This window comes from Macaca fascicularis, chromosome 11 (genome assembly GCF_037993035.2).
Source record: "Macaca fascicularis isolate 582-1 chromosome 11, T2T-MFA8v1.1".
Taxonomy (NCBI): domain Eukaryota; kingdom Metazoa; phylum Chordata; class Mammalia; order Primates; family Cercopithecidae; genus Macaca; species Macaca fascicularis.
The window spans coordinates 1589260-1609190 of NC_088385.1; the positions used below are offsets into that span (position 1 = coordinate 1589260).

The following is a 19931-nucleotide window of genomic DNA, read 5'->3' on the forward strand; positions in this document are numbered from 1 at the left end:
AATTTTGTCTTTTTTACTCGCATTCACCCCAGAGTGTACGTTGTCGTTTTCCAGAGGCTGTATGATACTGCACATATGATACTGCAGCAGAGTACATGCAGAAGCAGATATAAGAATTTATTTGTAAGGCCGGGCGCGGTGGCTCATGCCTGTAATCTCAGCACTTCGGGAGGCCGAGGCGGGTGGATCACTTGAGGTCAGGAGTATGAGACTAGACTGGCCAACGTGGTAAAACCCCATCTCTACTAAAAATTCAAAAATTAGCCAGGTGTTGGCGGTGCGCCCATGTAATCCCAGCTACTCTAGAGGCTGAGGCCCGAGGATCTCTGGAACCCAGGAGGTGGAGTTTGCAGTGAGCCAGGATTGTGCCACTGCACTCCAGCCTGGGTGACAGAGTAAGACTGTGTCTCAAAAAAAAAAAAAAAAAAAAAATTCATTTGTCTTCCATTAAACCATATTTTTAAAAAGATTACAAAAATGTAAAACAATACCAATCTTATCACTAAATTTGTCTTGTTTTGGAAAATACTGAATTTTTTATTTTAAATATTATATATTTGTAACATAATGAGTTATAATTTTTAATGAATTAATAAATATTTTTAAACTTTCTCAGGTTTACCATCTGTCATGGTAAATATTAATAGATGTAACACACATAGACAAAATCCCTCTGAGGTCTCCAGTAATGTTAATTTTAAGAGTATAAAGGGGTCCTGAGACAAAAGTTTGAGAACCACTGTTCAAAAGTCTTGATAAAATTTAGGCTAAACATTTTTTGCAAGGATACTTAATATGTGGTGCTGTATATGTTATATTGCACCAAGAGGCTCAGAGTATCTCATTATCTCATTTTTAGTAATGTAATTTAATTGAATTTTGATATAGAAGATGTAATTATAAATTGCTTATTTAGATTTTGATAGCTGAACAGAATGGAAGTGTTTATTTTTTTGTTTTTTTTGTTTTTTTTTTTTTGAGACGGAGTCTCCCTCTGTCGCCCAGGCCGGAGTGCAGTGGCGTGATCGCGACTCACTGCAAACTCCGCCTCCCGGGTTCATGGCGTTCTCCTGCCTCATCCTTCCGAGTAGCTGGGACTACAGGCGCCTGCAACCACTCCCGGCTAGTTTTTTTGTATTTTTAGTAGAGACGGGGTTTCACCGTGTTAGCCAGGATGGTCTCGGTCTCTTGACCTCATGATCCACCCGCCTCGGCCTCCCAAAGTACTGGGATTAGGGGCGTGAGCCAGAAATGTTTGTTATTAAAAACTGATAGGAAACATTTTGCTTTAGGTAGACCAAATTTTACCTCTTCATAAAGGCTTGGAAGAAGTCTTTGGAGTCAAAGATTAATTATAATTATTTATTGCTGTGAATATTCTTTCAGTATCCTTGTTGTGTATTTGTATGTGATTCTGTTGTTGATGGATATGGAGCTACTTTGGACAATTAGTTTAATTTCATGTGAAGTGTAAGAAATGGTGGAGGTTTCATACCCAGTCAAAATGACAGCTGTTGTTTACCGAGAAAGCAGCATAACTGTGAAGTTACTTCTGGCTTTGTAATTGGGATGGTATTTTGTCAGTTATTATGATCGGGTGTGTGTCTCCAAGTCTTTAGCCTGAGGCCTTACTGTTAAATTTATTAACCTCTTTTTTTTCTTGAGACGGAGTCTCGCTCTGTCGCCCAGGCTGGAGTGCAGTGGCCAGATCTCGGCTTACTGCAAGCTCCGCCTCCCGGGTTCACGCCATTCTCCCGCCTCAGCCTCCCGAGCAGCTGGGACCACAGGTGCCGCCACCGCGCCCGGCTAATTTTTTTGTATTTTTAGTAGAGACGGGGTTTCACCGTGTTAGCCGGGATGGTCTCGATCTCCTGACTTCGTGATCCGCCCGCCTCAGCCTCCCAAAGTGCTGGGATTGCAGGCGTATTAACCTCTTCTTAATACTCACCCAGATTCTAATACATGTTATAATTGTAATCCCTGAAGCACTGACTCTCAATTTGGGCTGAATGGGGGCAGGATAAATTTTTTTTATGCCTTCAGATGATTTTGATAAGTACCCTAGTCATTATTCTACATTTATGCCCTTAGAAAGCTCATCTGCTTTGCCTCTCAGAGTTCTGTATCATCATTCCCAGTTCATGTCTCTTATTATTCCCCTTTCTTCCCCTGATGCATAGTAATTTACATTCTCTCTTTTTTTTCCCCCTTTGAGCATAGGGTAGACTGTTTATTGGGTAATGTCCTCTTTTATTTTGTTTAAAATTGTAGAAAACTTAAGAGGTATATTTGATTTCTTGTTTTTTACTCACTACTTCCACTACTTCCAGTTTATAAGGTTCTTGCTTCAGAATACCTCTTAGATGCAAGCCTTCTTCATTCCCATTGCCACAACTCTGATTTCACATCTTCCTTACTTCACACCTTGCATTATATTCCAGAAGTAGTTTACACTGTGAATTTATTTTTTTATTTCACTTTCTTGCTCTCCTTTCTTGGTATAAGGAACTACCAGTTTGCTTATATCAGAGCAAGTACAAATTCTTAATCTTTTGCTGTTCTTCATCTTCATCCAAGCACTTTATTTTAGTTAAATCATTATCTCACACATATGCCACTTCCTTTCCTGTATTCCTATCCATTTGTAAATGTTATATAATACTGTACCTCTTCTATAAGCTTTTCTGCTGTCCAGTCAATCCTTATACTTAACAGTCTTCCTCCATGACATTGTATCTGATTGGTTTCACTGTATAATGATCTTTGCCTTTTCTGAGCTGATTCTTCTGAATTGATATGAATTATAAAATTTTGTTTATAATTGGTTATTCTACTTATAAACTCATAAATTCAATTAATGTACTTACTGCTTATTATTTTTATTGCTTTATATTCTTTAAAATATTTTAATCTAGTACATCTGTATAATTTCATCCTTTTCCAAAGCACTATCCTAAATACAAAATAAATCTCAGTGTCAATAAATGCAACATTTTCTGAATCCCTCCTATGTCCCATGCCCAGAGCTTGATACTAAGTAAAGGTGAATAATCACATTTCCTGTCTTCAGAAAACTACCTCTAATATAGAAGATTAATATGTGAACAAAGAATTATAATTACATTATGGTGGGTATTTTAATGGACACAAGCACTAAGGAGAGTGGAGGAACAATGGTTAACCCTGCTATGGATTAGGGAAGATTTCACAAAAAGGGCGTTTTATGAACTGTCAAAAAGAAAAGGTGGAAGAATGGTGAGAGGCCACTCTAAGAAGCAGGAGTAGGATTTACATGAGTGCTGAGGTGCCAAACATCGTAGTACAGTGGAAAGAAAGGCAAATTGATCAAATAGAGGGAAGCTGTTGTCTTGTGGTTGTAAAGGAGGGACAAATCAATTGCTACTTAGTTTCTCCTGCTCCCAGATCCTGTCTCATCTCAGAGCAGAGAGTTTGGGGTCAGTAATTAAGAGGCAAACTTCTGACTCCTGATACATGTATTTTTGCTGCTATTACATTGTTGTGTTTTAATGGTGAAAGAGATCTTATTTGTTTATAGGCTTTTGGAAGGAGCAAGAGGAAGAGAGAGAGAAGTAGAAATCATGGTGGGTGGTGGTGGATAGGATAGAATAATATCCAGGATTCAGTGGGCTTGTGACATGGTATAATGGTAAGTCTTGATAGGGAAGGTTTTCTCCTGAGATGAGATAAGGGAAGCAAGATGGGTTTTGGAAGCAAAGTCTTGGGTTCACATCCCTGCCCTAGTTATTGCCATACTATGTTGAGCAATTCACTTAATTTCTCTATGCTTCAATTATTTGGTTCTCTGTAAAAAAGATACCATTACCCTCTTACAGATTGCTTAGCACAGTGGCTGGTACTGGTACTGATAGTAGACTCTGGTTATTTTCTGTGAAATATGAGTTGTCATCTTCTTAGGCGTGTGTGTAGAATGCAAGATGGTCTTTAAGAATGATAAAGGCTTAAAATAACATCTATGAAACTTTGAACTGATTAGAAAATAATAATTGTGAAGCAGCACCAGGCATCCAGAATCTTCCTTTTTAGTGTTGATAAACACTATTATGTAAACAATGAATATATTGTTTTTACTCGTGTCTATATGTATGCAAGTAGAAAAGGGCAAATTTTTACCTATTACATACTTACTTCTTGTGAATAACCAATAATAGGCTGGGCCTGTAGACTCACGCCTATAATCCCAGCACTTTGGGAAGCTGAGGTAGGCGAATCACTTGAGCTCAGGAGTTCGAGACTAGCCTGGGTAACATGATAAAACCTTATCTCTACAAAAAATATAAAAATTAGTTGGCCGTGGTGGTGCATGCCTGTAGTCCCAGCCACTGGGAGGCTGAGGTGGAAGGATTGCCTGAGCCGGGGAGGTGGAGGTTGCAGTGAGCCTAGACTGTGCCATTGCACGCCAGCCTGGACAATAGAGTGAAAGCCTGTCTTAAAAAAACAACAAAAAAACCCCACAATAGCTTAGATTGCTAAATTGGTCCTCAGTTTTCTATATTCTGAATTCTGTGTATCAGGGTTTGAAGAATAGAATATAAATTATTGACATAAATGAATTAGGTTTCATAGGAGGAAAGTTAATTTTACTTGGTGTCTTTTCTACTTAATAAATTTCATCTGTGTATTTGTGAATATTTATTAATTATAAACTGTGACCAAGCAGTATACTAGGTATTGGGGATATACCAAGTCAAAAAGTTGTGTGAAAAAAAAAAAATGTTGATAGAAGTCAATAAGTTGACTAGGCGTGATAGCTCACGCCTGTAATCCCAGCACTTTGGGAGGCCAAGACTGGGGGATCACTTGAGGTCAGGAGTTTGAGACCAGCCTGGCCAACATGGTGAAACCCCAGTCTCTACTAAAAATACAAAAATTAGCTGGGCATGATGGCATGCGCCTGTAATTGCAGCTCCTTGGGAGGCTGAGGTAGGAGAATCACCTGAACCCAGGAGACAGAAATTGCAGTGAGCTGAGATAGTGCCATTGTACTCCAGCCTGGGTGACACAGCAAGACTTAGTCTCAAAAAAAAAAAAAAAAAAAAATTTTTTTTGATAACTCTATTAGAGTGATAAGGTTTGTGTCTAGAATAGATGGGAGATAAAGGGTGAGAAGCTGAACTAGGTTTATTGTTATAGCACAGCAAACTCAATCATTTCTTTTTGCCCAAAATATATGACTAATGCAATCAGATTTTTTAATTAAAACATGTAATGAAGTAATTATGGAGGAAATATAAGCCAGTAGATTCAAAACTGAGGGGAAAAATAACAAAAGTTGTAGTGGATCAAAGTTGATTTGTAGATCAACATGCTATATGAGTGATATTACTAAATAGTAACAGGTGTTTCTGTTCTGTGACTCCTGAGCCTTAATTTCCTCATGATTGTGATAGTCATAACTGCCAGGCCTGCTAAGGTTGTGAAGAACAAATCTGTTGAAATTACATAAGAAAGTACATTTGAAAAAGTTGAGAAATACATTTGTTGTGTTTGACATATAACTAGATGGACTCTGAAATGTCCTCTATCTCAATAGATTCTTGGTGTTTCAGAAGGGTTTGACTTAGAGTTTCTGCCACAAAAGATTGGGAGGATAGTAGCAGTAACTAGCTTTTTTAAGTGTAATGAGACTCATATTTGCACAGAAGTTACAAAATCTGTGACTGTGATATATTCAAGGAATTTTATTTTTAAAAACGCCTCCAACTTTTCAATAAAAAAGTAAATAGATGACAAATTATTCTGTGTAGAGATAAATATCTAGATATTAAAACTTAAAAGTATGATTCTGATTACATAATCAAGTCATAGGCTTTCAGTAGTCCTTAAAGTCTGCTTTCTATCCTTCAGTGAATTTTCGAACTTTGTTAATAGAATATTTTGTGCTTATCAAATTAAACATTAGAAGACTTTTGGGGACTTGATTGATTCTCTGCATGGCATAATGTGCTAAGTCAGAGTATTAATCAGGAATAATTTTCTTTTTTGTATGTGCATACTAAAAATGTACATTTAGATTTTTTTTCTAGCAGCGTTACTGAATATATTATATAATTAACCCATTTAAAGTGTATAATTCACTGGTTTTATTACCTTCACAGTGTTAAAAGAAAAACTTAAGCCAAATTAAATTTAAAGGTGTTTAATTGAGCAATGAACGATTCGTGAATTGAGCAGCCCCCAGAATCCCAGCAGATTCAGAGACTCCAGGGATACCTCATGGTCAGAACGGATTTATAGACAAGAAGAAGGGATGTGACATACAGAAATCAGAAGTGAGGTACAGAAACAACTGTTTCTGTACAGCTTGCTGGTTACAGCTTGCTGTTTGCCTTATTTGAACACAGTTTGAACACTCAGCAATGTATGAGTGGTTGAAATATGGCCACTAGGGCTGGGTGCGGTGGCTCACGCCTGTGATTCCAGCACTGTGGGAGGCTGAGGCAGGCATATCACCTGAGTCCAGGAGTTTGAGACCGGCCTGGCCAACACGGTGAAACCTCGTCTTTACTAAAAATATAAAAATTAGCCGTGCGTGGTGATGGGCGCCTGTAATCCCAGCTACTTGGGAGGCTGAGGCAGGAGAATCGCTTGAACCCAGGAGGCAGAGGTTGCAGTGAGCCAAGATCACGCCATTGTACTGCTGCCTGGGTGACAGAGTGAGACCCTGTCTCAAAAAAGAAAGAAAGAAATTTGACTGTTGGGATTGGCCAAGCCTCAGCAGTTGTTAGTTACAGGCACATACTCCTAAGTTAGGTTTTCAGTCTTGTCTACCTATTAAGTTAGGTTGCAGTTAGTCCGCAGAGACTCAAATTAGAAGTACAAAGTCCTTCTTGGGCCATATTTAGTTTGCTTTAACAATAGGTATGTGCAACCATCACCACAGTCAACTTTAGAATAATTTTATCACATGATAAAGAAATTCTGCACCCTGTAGCAATCACTTTTCTATACAAACATTCCCCTAACTCCTGTGCAACCCCTAATCTGTTTCTGTCACTATAGATTTTTCTGTTCTAGACATTTCATCTAAATAGTCATTTAATATGTGGTCTTTTGTGACTAGCCTCTTTCACTTAGTATAGTGTTCTCAAGGTTCATCCATGTTGTAGCAAATGTTCATGCTTCATTCCTTTTTAAGTGTGAGTAGTAATATTCTGTTGTGTGTGTGTATATATATATATATAAACACAATTGTTTAGCCATTTATCCATTGGTAGACGTTTGGACTGTTCCTACCATTGGCTGTTGTGAATAGAGCTGCTATGAAGAATATTCATGTGCAAGTTTTTGTTTGAATATCTGTTTTTACTTCCTTTAGGTATATAGCTGGAAGTGAAATTGCCATGCATATATGTTAATCCTATGTTTAACCATCTGAGGAACTGCCAGCCTATTTTCCAATAGCTGTACCATATTACATTCCCACCATCAGTGTGAGAAAATTCTGATCTCCCCATATTCTTGCCAACTCTTGTTGTTGTTATTATTATTATTATTATTATTATTATTTATTTATTTTTGGAGACAGAATCTCGCTCTGTCACCCAAGCTGGAGTGCAGTGGCATGATCTCGGCTCACTGCAATTTCCGCCTTCTGGGCTCAAGCGATTCTCCCGCCTCAGCCTCCTGAGTATCTGGGACCACAGACACACACCACCATGTTGGCTGATTTTTTTGTATTTTTTGTAGAGACGAGGTTTTGCCATGTTTCCCAGGCTGGTCTAGAACTCCTCAGATCAAGCAATCTACCTGCTTTGGCCTTCTAAAGTGCTGGGATTACAGGTGTGAGCCACTGTGCCAACCTGTGTCTTCTGTTCTTAAAAAGACAGCAGTCATTGGGTTAAGGACCCACACTGCTCCTGGATGACTTCATCTTAACTAATTACTTGTGCAATGATCTTGTTTCCAAAAAAATTCACATTGTAAGGTACTAGAGATTAGAACCACAACATATCTTTTTGAGGGATGCAGTTCAACCCCATAACAATTCGTGGGTTCATTCAACAAATATTCAAGTCTCTTCTATGTTGCAGACTGTTTTCTAGATCCTAGATATTGAATATTATTGTTATGTCAAACACAGTCCCTGTCTCTAAAGAACTTACCAAGGGAAGGAGAACAAACAAATAAAGCAAACAGTTACAATACAATAGAAAACACTTATTTTAGGGATAGGTACTTAATGAAAGCATGTAAGAGTGGTACCTAATCAAGTTTAGACAGGTTAGGTATATGGTGTTAAAGAATTAGGGAAAGACTAAGATAGTGTTGTATTTGAAGATCCACAATTTTCTCTATCTACCAAGTTTGGAAGTAGGAAAAGGAAGAAGCAAGGGATAAGGGACAAAAGGAAAACTTAGACTTTAATGTAGATCACTGAGGGGACTGTTTTAAAAGTGGGTAGGTATCATGTATGTCAACACATACAGACTTAAATTTTAGAAAGATTGTTTCTGACTGCAGAATGGAGAATGGATTTCTGAGGAAAGACTAAATGTTGAAAACCCAGTTAAAAGGGTATTGAAGTAATCTAAGGAAAATGACTAACAGTCTGAAATAAGGAATTGTAAGAGAGAAGGCCAAAGTGGGTGGATTAGAGAGATTTTGTTTGGGAATTAGATTTGAGCTAACCTCATTTTTTTTTCCCACTTAACATTTATGAAAATAAATGCTCATGTATGTATAAGATCAAACAGAATATCAAACCTGATTGTGAGGTTAAATATATAACTTTAGATTTGGAGAGTATAAAATTTATAATTTATATATGAAATGGTTTACATATTTTATTTACTAAATCATTCAATTTATTTATTTATTTATTTATTTAATTTTGAGACAGAGTCTTACTCTGTCCTTTAGGCAGGAGTGCATGGCTCAGTCTCGTCTCACTGCAACCTCTGCCTCCCAGGTTCAAGTGATTTTCCTGCCTCAAGCCTCCTGAGTAACTGGGATTACAGGTGCCTGCCACCATGTCTGGCTTTTTTTTTTTTTAAAGTAGAGATGGAGTTTCACCATGTTGGCCATGCTGGTCTCGAACTCCTGACCTCAAGTGATCTGCCCACCTCGGCCCCCAAAGTGCTGGGATTACAGGCATGAGCCACAACGCCTGGCCCATTCTGTCATATTCTAAATGGAATAGCAAACTATGCTTCCTGGCCAAATCCAGCCTGGTGCCCATTTTTTACAGCCCATGACATACATATGGGTTTTGGTTTTGTTTTTAATTTTTTGAGAGAAAGTCTCGCTCTGTCACGCAGACTTGAGTGCAGTGGTACAATCATAGCTCTCTGTAGCCTTGAACTTCTGGGCTCAAGTGATCCTCTTGCCTCAGCCTTCTGAATCTCTAGGACTACAGACGTGTGCCACCATGTCCAGCTTTTCTTTTTTTTTTTTTGTAGAGGTGGGGTCTCACTATTTTGCCCAGACTGGTCTCAAACTCCTGGCCTCAAGTGATCCTCCTACTTTAGCCTCCCAAAATGCTGGGATTACAGTTGTGAGTACCATGCCTGGCTTGTTTTTATATTTTTTAATGTTTGGGGAAAATGTGAAAAGAAGACTATTTTATATGATACGAAAACTACATGAAATTCAAATTTCAGTGTCCATAAATAAATTTTTCTGGCATACAACCACACTCATTTGCTTCCATATTATTTATGGCTGTTTTCACACTATAATGGCTGAGTTGAGTAATTGCAACAGACTGTATGATACATAAAGCCTACAATATTTACTATTAGGCTCTTAACAGGAAAAGTTTCTCACTCCTGTGCTAAACATGTCACCAGAACTTTGTAAAACATGTTCCCCGGTAGAGCTCTGTAAGAAATTACTGATCTGCGAAAGTAGTGGTGATGTTCTTCTATAAGAATGCGTTAGCCTCGGTACTTGTAATAGACATGAGAATCTTGGTGCAAGCAAGTAGCTACTTAACAGGTCAGAAAATGTATAGGCAGTCTTTTCTCTCTGTTAAGGGTAGAACTAAAACTTTAACATTTTTATTTGCCAAATGCAAACTCAAAAGCTCAGTTGAGAAGAAAATCTTCTTAAATGAAAGATGTCTTTGGTAGTAAGTTTAACAGAACCTAGAAAGACTGGTGTCACTGTTTCTGTATTCTCAGTATAGTGTTTAACCTGTTTTCAGTTGTTCAACAGCTTTTGTTTTTTATTAAACTGAGACAAAATTCATATATCATAAAATTAACCATTTTTAAGTATACAGTTCACTGGTTTTTAGTATATTCACAATGTTAATGCAGTTATCACTCCTAATTCCAGAACCTTCCCATCATCCCCAAAATGAAGCCCCATACCCGTTAGTAGTCATTTCCCATTCCCCTCTCCAACCCATCCCCTAGCAACCACTAATCTGCTTTCTGTTTCTGGATTTGATTTTCCTATTCTAATTATTTCATGTAAATGGAATTATACAATAAGTGGCATTTTGTGTCTGACTTCTTTCACTTAGCAAAATGTTTGCGAGGCGCATCCATTTGGTAGCATGTATCAGTACTTTTTAATGGTTAAGTACTATTCCATTGCATATATATACTACATTTTGTTCTATTCAGCATGTTTTATTTCCCTTTAGTTCTTTAGTTTCTTCCTCTCGTTCTCATTGTTAAACTGCTTAACTCGATAGCTGCCTCTTAATCTGGAGAGAGATTGAGAACAGTGTTTTAGTCCATTTGGGCTGCTATATCAATAATGCCATAAACTAGGTGGCATCTAAAGCAACAACCATTTATTTCTCACAGTTCTGAAGGCTGGAAAGCCCAAGATCAAGTGCCATCAAATTTGGTATCTAGTGAGGTTCTGTTCCTCATACACGAGACTTTCTCATGTCATTTTCACATGGTGGAAGAGTCAAACAAGCCCCCTCAGGACTCTTACAAGGGCAGTAATCCCTTTCACGGTTCTGCCATCATGACCTGATCTGCTCTCATGACTTGATCTCTCCTCCCAGAGACCTTCACCTCTTAATACTATCTCATTGGACATTAGATTTCAACATAAAAATTTCAGTGAGACACAGACATTCAGACTATAGCATACATGAAGGAGAAAATTATAGTGTCTTAAAAGGTATTGTCCTAGAGCTTGGCTTATTACATCGTTGTTTATATTCATTGTGCACAGCACACTGTAGGCACTCATTAATATTTTGAAGAATAAATGATTCAAAGGAATATCAAATATAGTCAAAATTAGACATTATATAAATTTGGGAGAGTTGTATTTACTCTATGAAAGAGAAGTGAAATTTAAGGTGACCTTCAAAATTATCCTACTAAAATGAAGTTGAATAGCAGCAAGTAGAAACTGATGTACCTATAAAAGCAATATATTTTATCTTAATGGCAGAAAACACACTTACTTTTGCACGAACCTAATAGAATAGGAAAAACTATTTTGTGCAAATAAAGCAGAAAAAAATAATAGGTAGAAAGGCTATCCTAGGACTAGAAAGGCTCTTCTGTAGGTTCTCAAATCTCGGTTGTAATTTCTGAACAACTAGCTTAACTCTTTCCATTATGGGGCTAGGTCTGGTTTTTTTTTTTTTTTTTTTTGGTAGGTATTTCCCCATAATTTTTACCCTATAATTACTCTCACCTTGTTCTTTCTTCCCTGAGACTTCATAGGGCAGACCAAATCGTAATTTCACTTGGTAGTCCCTCAAATGTTTCAAGACAGTTTTTCTAATGTTAGGAGTCCTTTTTTGTCAAGACCCATCATTGTCAATTTGTAAAACTAAAACTTGTTCCTTTGAATTTCTCGAGGGAAGGGGCTTATATTCGTTATTAGAAGAGGGAGATGCTCAACAACTGTTTTCTGATCTTCAGGAAGTTACATAAGAAAGAAGAGAAACTGTAATTGAACATAATGAACTTGGCGACATTGTATAATATTGAGGGGCCTTGGTGGTAAAGGTTTGAGGTTCTGTCACCTGAGAATTTTTGAGACGGGATCAAGACAGCTAACAGAGACTCAAGTGATTTTTTTTTTTTTTTTGGAGACGGGGTCCATCTCTGTCGCCCAGGTGGGAGTGCAGTGGCATGATCTCAGCTCACTGCAACCTGTGCCTCCTGGATTCAAGCAATTCTCCTGCCTCAGCCTCCTGAGTAGCTGGGATTACAGGTGCCCGCCACCATGCTCGGCTAATTTTTGTATTTTTAGTTAAAACGAGGGTTTTACCGTGTTAGCCAGCCTGTTCTGGAACTCCTGAGCTCAAGTGATCCACCCGCCTCGGCCTCCCAAAGTGCTGGGATTACAGGCATGAGCCACCATGCCCGGCCCAGGCTTGAGTGATTAGTTCAGCATGGTATTAAAAGTTATTGAGGACCCCAAAGAGCTTTTGTTTACTTGTGTTCTATCTACTTTACTGTATTATAAATTAAAATAGAATTTTAAAAAGCACTTAAAAATGATAACATAAGCCCTGTATATGTTGGCATCAAAAGCATTTTTATGACAAATAACTATTTTCCAAAACAAATTTTAAAAACTTATTGAGAAGAGGGGCATTTCCACATTTTTGCAAATCTAATGTCTAGTCTAAAAGAAGATTGCTAAATTCTCATATCTGCTTTTCTATTCAGTCTGTTACAATATGTTGTTTGGGTTGAAGTATATGAAGAAAATCTGGCCTCATGCAGATATGTAGTTGTGAAAGGAAATACTTTATAGGCCACAAGATAGGATATTGAGGACCCTGAAGGGTCTTTATACCACACCTTTGAGAACCACAGTTTTAGCAAACCATGCAAAGTACAGTCCTCAGAACAACAGAATCAGCATCTCAGGGTGTTTGTATTAAATGTAAAATTTTGGCCCCTTTCCAAGCCTGTTAAATTAAAATCTGCATTTTACATAGTACAAGGGCAATTCATATGTACATTAAAGTTTGAGAAGTATGAGCTGGGTCATTAATCCCTTAAGGTCTTTTTTAGTTCCATGTACCTTTATTTGGTTAATTAAATAAAAAGTAGGCTATATAATATAATAGCAAAATGTTATTTAAATAAACTATTGTTCAGTCATTCATGTAAACTTTTAAGTCACATTATAAGTAACCAATTTGACTTAAAAATTGTATTATTATAGCATTTCTATGCAATTTTACATTTTTTCTGCCTTTTCGGTTGTTGCTTTTTAAAATTTTTCTTTATTTTCTTTATTTTTTTTTGAGACGGGGTCTCACTCTGTCACCCAGGCTGGAGTGCAGTGGCGCAATCTTGGCTCCCTGCAACCTATGCCTCCTGGGTTCAAGTGAGTCTCCTGCTTCAGCCTCCCAAGTAACTGGGAGGGACAACAGGCATGTGCCACCACAGCCGCCTAACATGTATTTTCTGGTAGAGACGGGGGTTTCACCATGTTGACCAGGCTGGTCTTGAATTCCTGACCTCAAGTGATCCGCCAGCCCTGGCCTCCCAAAGTTCTGGAATTACAGGCGTGAATGACCACTCCAGGCCTGGTTGTTGCTTTTTAAAAAGGAAAACCAGTAAATCAAGCTGTAGAAAATGTGGAGTAAAAACAATTGGAACTGTGCTAGAATCCTTAGTTTCTAAGGATGCTGCAGGTGGCATACATTTGTGCTTTATTTTTCCTCTAAGCTGTGAAAATTTAGTTGTGTATGCTCTATAGTCCTTAATTCTGCACCGTCCATTACTGTACTTCTTGCCTAGGAAATACTGTCTAGATTTTACCAATCTCCATTCCCATCTTCTGGCTTCTAGCAAAGAATAAAAAGGGCTTTGATCTTTGTTACTTTTCTAAAAGTTTTCTTATGTTTTGGGTGCTGAGATAAATGTGGAGGGTTTAAATAAGTTCTTAGATAATATAATTTATATAATTATATAAGCAATCATGATGATTCTGTGTTGAAATAGGCCTTGAAATATTGTACCTTCTCTTAAGTCAGCTTGGGATTTAAAATTTGAATTAGTAAATTTAACTAATTTTAAAATTATGTTAGTGTCAGTCTGCTTAACTGTTGCATACTTATTAAAGAAATGTGCATGGTTATCCATTGGAAGAGGTCCTAGGGCTTCCTGATACAAACACAGCCACAGACCCCAGCCACTCTAGATTTCTGGTTTTCATCCCAGGTCTATTGTGTATACCCTGGCTATTTAGTAACCAGTAAACCACTCTCCCCTTTCTGTAGATTTAGTACTAACTTAGAGAAAGGATACAAAGAAGAGTTTGTATTGAACAGCTCAGGATTGCCTTTTTAGGTGGAAGAAACAGGCTCTGGAGTTGGATCTGCTTTCTTTCAAATCCTGGTAATGTCATTGCCCAGCTGTGAGACCTTGAGCAAATTATTTACTTTTCTGAGCCTAAAGTATTTGTGAAGATTAAATGAGAAAGGCAAAGTGCCTGGCATGTGGTTATCAATCAGTGCCTAATAGGTATCACCATTATCATCAACATCATTATTATTATTAATACATATTTAGTAGTGAAATAAGGTGTCTGTTTTTGTGTTATTTTAACCAGTGACATTCAGCAAATTGCATTAATTTAAATGTGTTTCATAAGTGTCACATAAAATCAAGCTTTAAACAGGAGAATGAGCTAACATTTATTTGTAATCTTGTCAATCACCTCACCTTGCAAAGTACTGTACATATACTGTTTTAATCTTTTATATCATGGTAAGTAGATAATGTCTTCATTTCACAGGTAAGAAAACAGACTCAGAGTTTAAGCATTTTGCCTAAGGACATGCAGGAGAAATAATAGTAGTCAGAAATCAAGGTTCTCTTAACATGATACTAATACAAACATTAACATTATTTTCCTTTACCTCTTTTTTGTTTTGTTTTTAATCTGTTTTCTGGACCGCAAGGAAAACTGAGGGTAAAAAGTTTAGGAGATGTGAGTAGCAAAAGTCTGGTACTGCAGTTTTGAGCTCTGAGCAAAGATTCATTCTCCCTGTTTAACAGAGAAAAACTTCTTAATTGTATGCTATACTTGTAATCTTGACCCAGTTATCATGAAAATCTATGCCACTGATAATGAGAAGATCCAAGTAAAAGTAGGAATATATTTAGCACAACTTTGGTGTGCTTTTAAAATAATAATAACTGCAGCAAGCAATGACATCAACTTTTTATATGAAGGATAGTGCATTTGAACTGGAGCAGTACACAAGCTTTCATGCATTCAGAGAGTAACGAGCCTTGGGGAATCATGAGTAAGTTAATTTCTCTTTGATAGAGCTAGCTTGATTTGGTAGGGAGTTCGAAGAGGCTTGTTTTCCAATGGGATCATAAGGTATGTTCAAATTCCTGTAAACTAATGGTTCATACCTGTAAGAATCTGGCTGAATCCAGCCCTGTAACAACCAAGTTAGAAATAATGGGGATTTTTAATTACTTTGTTTGTGTAATTTGACTTTGTCACTGATTCCATTAGCTTTTGGATTGCAAGGTTTGAACATTTTGTCTGGGAAAAACAGAATTAAAGCCATTAGGGTAAAATTCCTTTTAGTTTTTATATAACAGATTGCAATTCACCCTACTTTTTTACTCAAACAAGTGAGGCTGATTCCTGATTAGATGGTGTTTGAAAAGTTGAAGGAAACTTTGTATTTATTTCTTTAGCAGCTAGAATTTGTTGTGCTATCAGTGAAAATCTATTGGAATTAGCTGAACTGGTTCCTTAATAAGTTTTGTTTCTATGTCCATCCAGCAAATTTAGGTTATAAATGTAAAAGAAAAGTTCAAGTATTGAGGGGCTGTATCTTAGAAACATTTTGCATGATTTTCAGAACCTTTTCATTATTCTGCTGTGATTTGATTAAGATTAAAGGTGGTAGCAATTCCCCGTGTTTAGGTACTAAATAATAATTATTAATTAAATCATTATTTCAGAATTCCTCAAAAAAGCTGACCTTACTTACCTACCCAGAATTTGATCTGTAATTCACAAGGCAGTAGACTACAGAATGAAAACTGAAAGGATGTAGAAAGATTGTTTTCCATATTTAAATACAGCAGTACTGAGTTTTCTGATATAGTGTAGATAACCTAAATGCTAAAAGATTCATATTAATACTTTGTAATTGCTACTTTCTCTAATGGATTATATGTATATATGATTTGAGGTATACCTTGAAAGAAGCATAAGAGTCAGTTGACTGAAAAAAGGGGGCAGAATAGGAAAAGTATTCTTGTTGGTAGAAGTGTTCACTAAAGTATTCAGTGAACAAGTAACCAGTTTGAACTTACTTTGGGGAGATTGGGTAAAGATGTGGGTGGAAGTTTGATTATGATTTTCATACCACCTTTAAAAGCACAATAACATGGACTAGAAATAACATTAAATTAGACACTGGAAAATCTGGATTCTAGTTTTTGTTTTACCATTGATTAGGCCCATACTTCACTGGAATATAGATTACATTTATCTTATAGGTGCTGAAGGTGGTGCAATGTATCTAGCAGTTTGCCTGATAGCTGTTAGACTAGATGGGACACTCCATAGTCAACCAGTTGAATTAATGGATTAATTCTTTTTTGTTGTTGTTGTTTGAGATGGAGTCTTGCTCTGTTCCCAGGCTGGAGTGCAGTGGTGTGATCTTGGCTCACTGCAGCCTCCGCCTCCCAGGTTTAAATGACACTCCTGACTCAGCCTCTTGAGTAGGTGGGAATACAGGCATGTGCCAACATGCCCAGCTAATTTTTATATTTTTAGTAGAGACGGGGTTTCACCACGTTGCCTGGGATGGTCTTGACCTCCTCGTGATTCGCCAGCTTCGGCCCCCCAAAGTGTTGGTATTACAGGAGTGAGCCACCGCGCCTAGCTGGCTAATGGGTTAATTCTAACTTTGACGTAGAATTAATCTCTGGACCACATTTCTGTCATCTGAACAAGGAAGGACTGTTAATCTGGTTCCTTCTAGATCTGTGATCCTGTGACCATTTAGTAGCTGTGGAGAGCTATTAACCATTTTTGAGCAGTGTGATTATATTAAATGATATCAGATGATTGGAAATGGTTACATGTCAGATGCTTAAATGGATATCAGATGGTTGGAGCTAGCCACAATGTAAAACACAAATTGGAGATGAAGAGAATGGAAATACGAGGCCCATCTTAAACTGGTCTAGGCTTAAAGAGATGAGGTATTAGAAATTAGAACTTTGATGGTTACTTTTGTAATACAAAAACAATGACTTGAGAGGCAGCAAAGAAGCCAGTAAAAACCTTTTTTTTTTTTTTTTCTGCTTGGTCAGAGATCTTTGGCTATTGGAGAAGAGTAAGAGTACTAGTCACAAAACCATTTCCCAGTTGTTTTTAACTTTATCTTTGTTTTAAGAGCCCATAGAGAATAATAGTAGTACTTAAATATCGTCGGGGAAGAAGCATCCAACGATGACTAAGGTTTCTTCTCTGGACTATGGAAATAATGACACGATTGAAAAAAATGGGGGAAATCCAGAGAAAGGCACTGAGTTTGAGAGAAAGAGGAATTACTTTAGATATATAAACTGTTACCTATTTGTGAATGGTATTTTTGTTGTATATATTGAAAACTCTTATTTTGATTTATAGAAAAGGTTGCTCTTTATAGAATCTAGATATTTAGATATTTGGCCGGGCGCGGTGGCTCAAGCCTGTAATCCCAGCACTTTGGGAGGCTGAGACGGGCGGATCACGAGGTCAGGAGATCGAGACCATCCTGGCTAACACGGTGAAACCCCGTCTCTACTAAAGAATACAAAAATCTAGTCGGGTGAGGTGGCGTGCGCCTGTAATCCCAGCTACTCCGGAGGCTGAGGCGGGAGAATGGCGGGAACCCGGGAGGCGGAGCTTACAGTGAGCTGAGTTCGCGCCACTGCACTCCAGCCTGGGCGACAGAGCCAGACTCCGTCTCAAAAAAAAAAAAAAAAAAGAATCTAGATATTTGTGCCTACATCATACCTTTGTCTCCTCAAGCCCCCAAAAGTCCCCTCAGCTTGGTTTATTTGTTGCCTAATAGAGTTTTAAAACTCCCCACATCTTTATATCTGATGGACCTTTGAAGCAGGACACATGGCACTTGTTTTCTAGCTCTTTCATTTAGCCAAGCACGGTCCTACGCAGGCTTGTTCATACACTTAAGTTAGAGGTAGGCTGCACTTTTGCAGCGCACATTGCTGCATTTCTGAGCAATACCTGACATCCTAGACTCCTCAGTAGTAATAAATTGTATTGAGCCAGAGATTAGTGGTAGTTGCTTTGAGATAGCCTGTTAGAATTGGTAGCATTTCTAACCTTTAGATATATTACTTCCAAACAGCTTCCAAGCCATTGTCTTATGCTCCTGTTGGTAATTGAAGCCTTAGCATCCACTGTCTTCATCAGGATTCAAGCCTACAAAATTATAAGGGAGAGAGGACTTTAATCCGTTACCCATTATAACAAAGCAATGAGCAATGCTGTTTCTACAATCTTTGTTAATGCCCTGAAGAAAAACTTTCCCTTAATCACTAAAATTAAAGTAGTTTTTATTTGGGTCTATGAGATCTTCCTAGCAAGTGGAATGTCTTAATTTTGAGACTTATAGGAGGGAGAAGAAGCAAAAAATTCATACCACTTGTGTACATAAATACTGTTGATTTTTTAAAAATGTACTGTGAAAGAGTAGTAAAGCAGTCTGCCTTAATATCACTGCCTTTTAAATCAGGTGAACAGAGGAACTATTATCTCCACTTTAAAAACAAATGTAAGGGATATAGTCCAGGTCATGCAAACATAGTATACGATGGATTGAACTGACAACTCAGCCCCAGTATTGTGATTCCCTGTCCAGTGTTTGTTTGGCTACATATTCTGAGTTTATACTTTGTTCATTGAAAATCCCCTTTTTCTTTTAAAGTACGCTTTCAAAGTGATTGGGGAAAGGGAGTGTTTTCGGTAAATGGGTTTCTAGTGTACATACAGTTAAGCATCTAAGAAAGGTTTTGATAGGTCAAGGAGACAGAACCTGTGGACAAAGTAGGTGGAGCATTGAGCAAGTAAAAATCTCATTTTGCTTGTCCAGGAATCTATTACTGTTGGCAGAGAAGCAGGAGGAATATTAACAGAATAGTTTTCCTGCTGTTGGGCATGTAGTTTTGTCAATCTAGAATAGATCTATTGTTGGCTGAGTAGAGCAAATTCATGTCTGAGAGTTGGGGAAGCATGGATAGTGTTAAACAAGAAACTGTGTTTCAGTCTGACTTTGATGTCTGCCTTCCTTATGCTGTGGGCTAATGTATATCATAGCCATTTTTTCCCTCATTTTCCTCCAATAAGAAATCTGTTTTGCCTTTTCTGATGGATATTTTTACAAAGAAAGACTCTTGCTCAGTATTTGTCATCATACATTCTCATTGCTGCTGCTACCCTCAGAAGGATTGTATAAATGAGGTAGGTAAGAATTTCCAGTATATATATCAGTCAATATTGTAGCCTTTTTGCTGATATTGGTAGAAAGTTTCCATTAAAATATTGAAATTGTTAACTTGAGAATGCTTTAAAAATATTTAGAGTTCTATAATTTAGTGAATTTATACTGTATTCTGTGTGAGGAAGAGGTGGGCTTTTGTTAATTCTGAATGGTTAGGGAGAAGTTTACTTTTATTAAGAGTTCCTGTTAATGTTACCCTACCACAGTCAAAGCATAAGCTTTTAAGAAGCAAGTGCTGGCAGTTTTTAGGATCTGAAAGACTGAGTCAGAGAACCCCGTATTATGACCCACTTTTGTTTCTCTAGCAGATTAGTTGGCAAAACATGGTCTATAGAATTCAAATGAGAAGTCAGTCCATAAAATGTGTACATGTTTTTGTGGGTTTTTTAGTTCAAATAACGCAACATAAAATTTGATAAACATTTCTCTTATATCAGACTCTTACTGT

At 37.5% G+C, this 19931-nt stretch overlaps 1 protein-coding gene across 50 annotated transcripts in view; it reads left to right on the forward strand.

Annotated features, from left to right (window-relative positions):
• The window catches only part of WNK1 (WNK lysine deficient protein kinase 1), a 158509-nt gene that overhangs the window by 79600 nt on the left and 58978 nt on the right, over window positions 1-19931 (forward strand). The gene's annotated exons all lie outside the window — the stretch shown is intronic.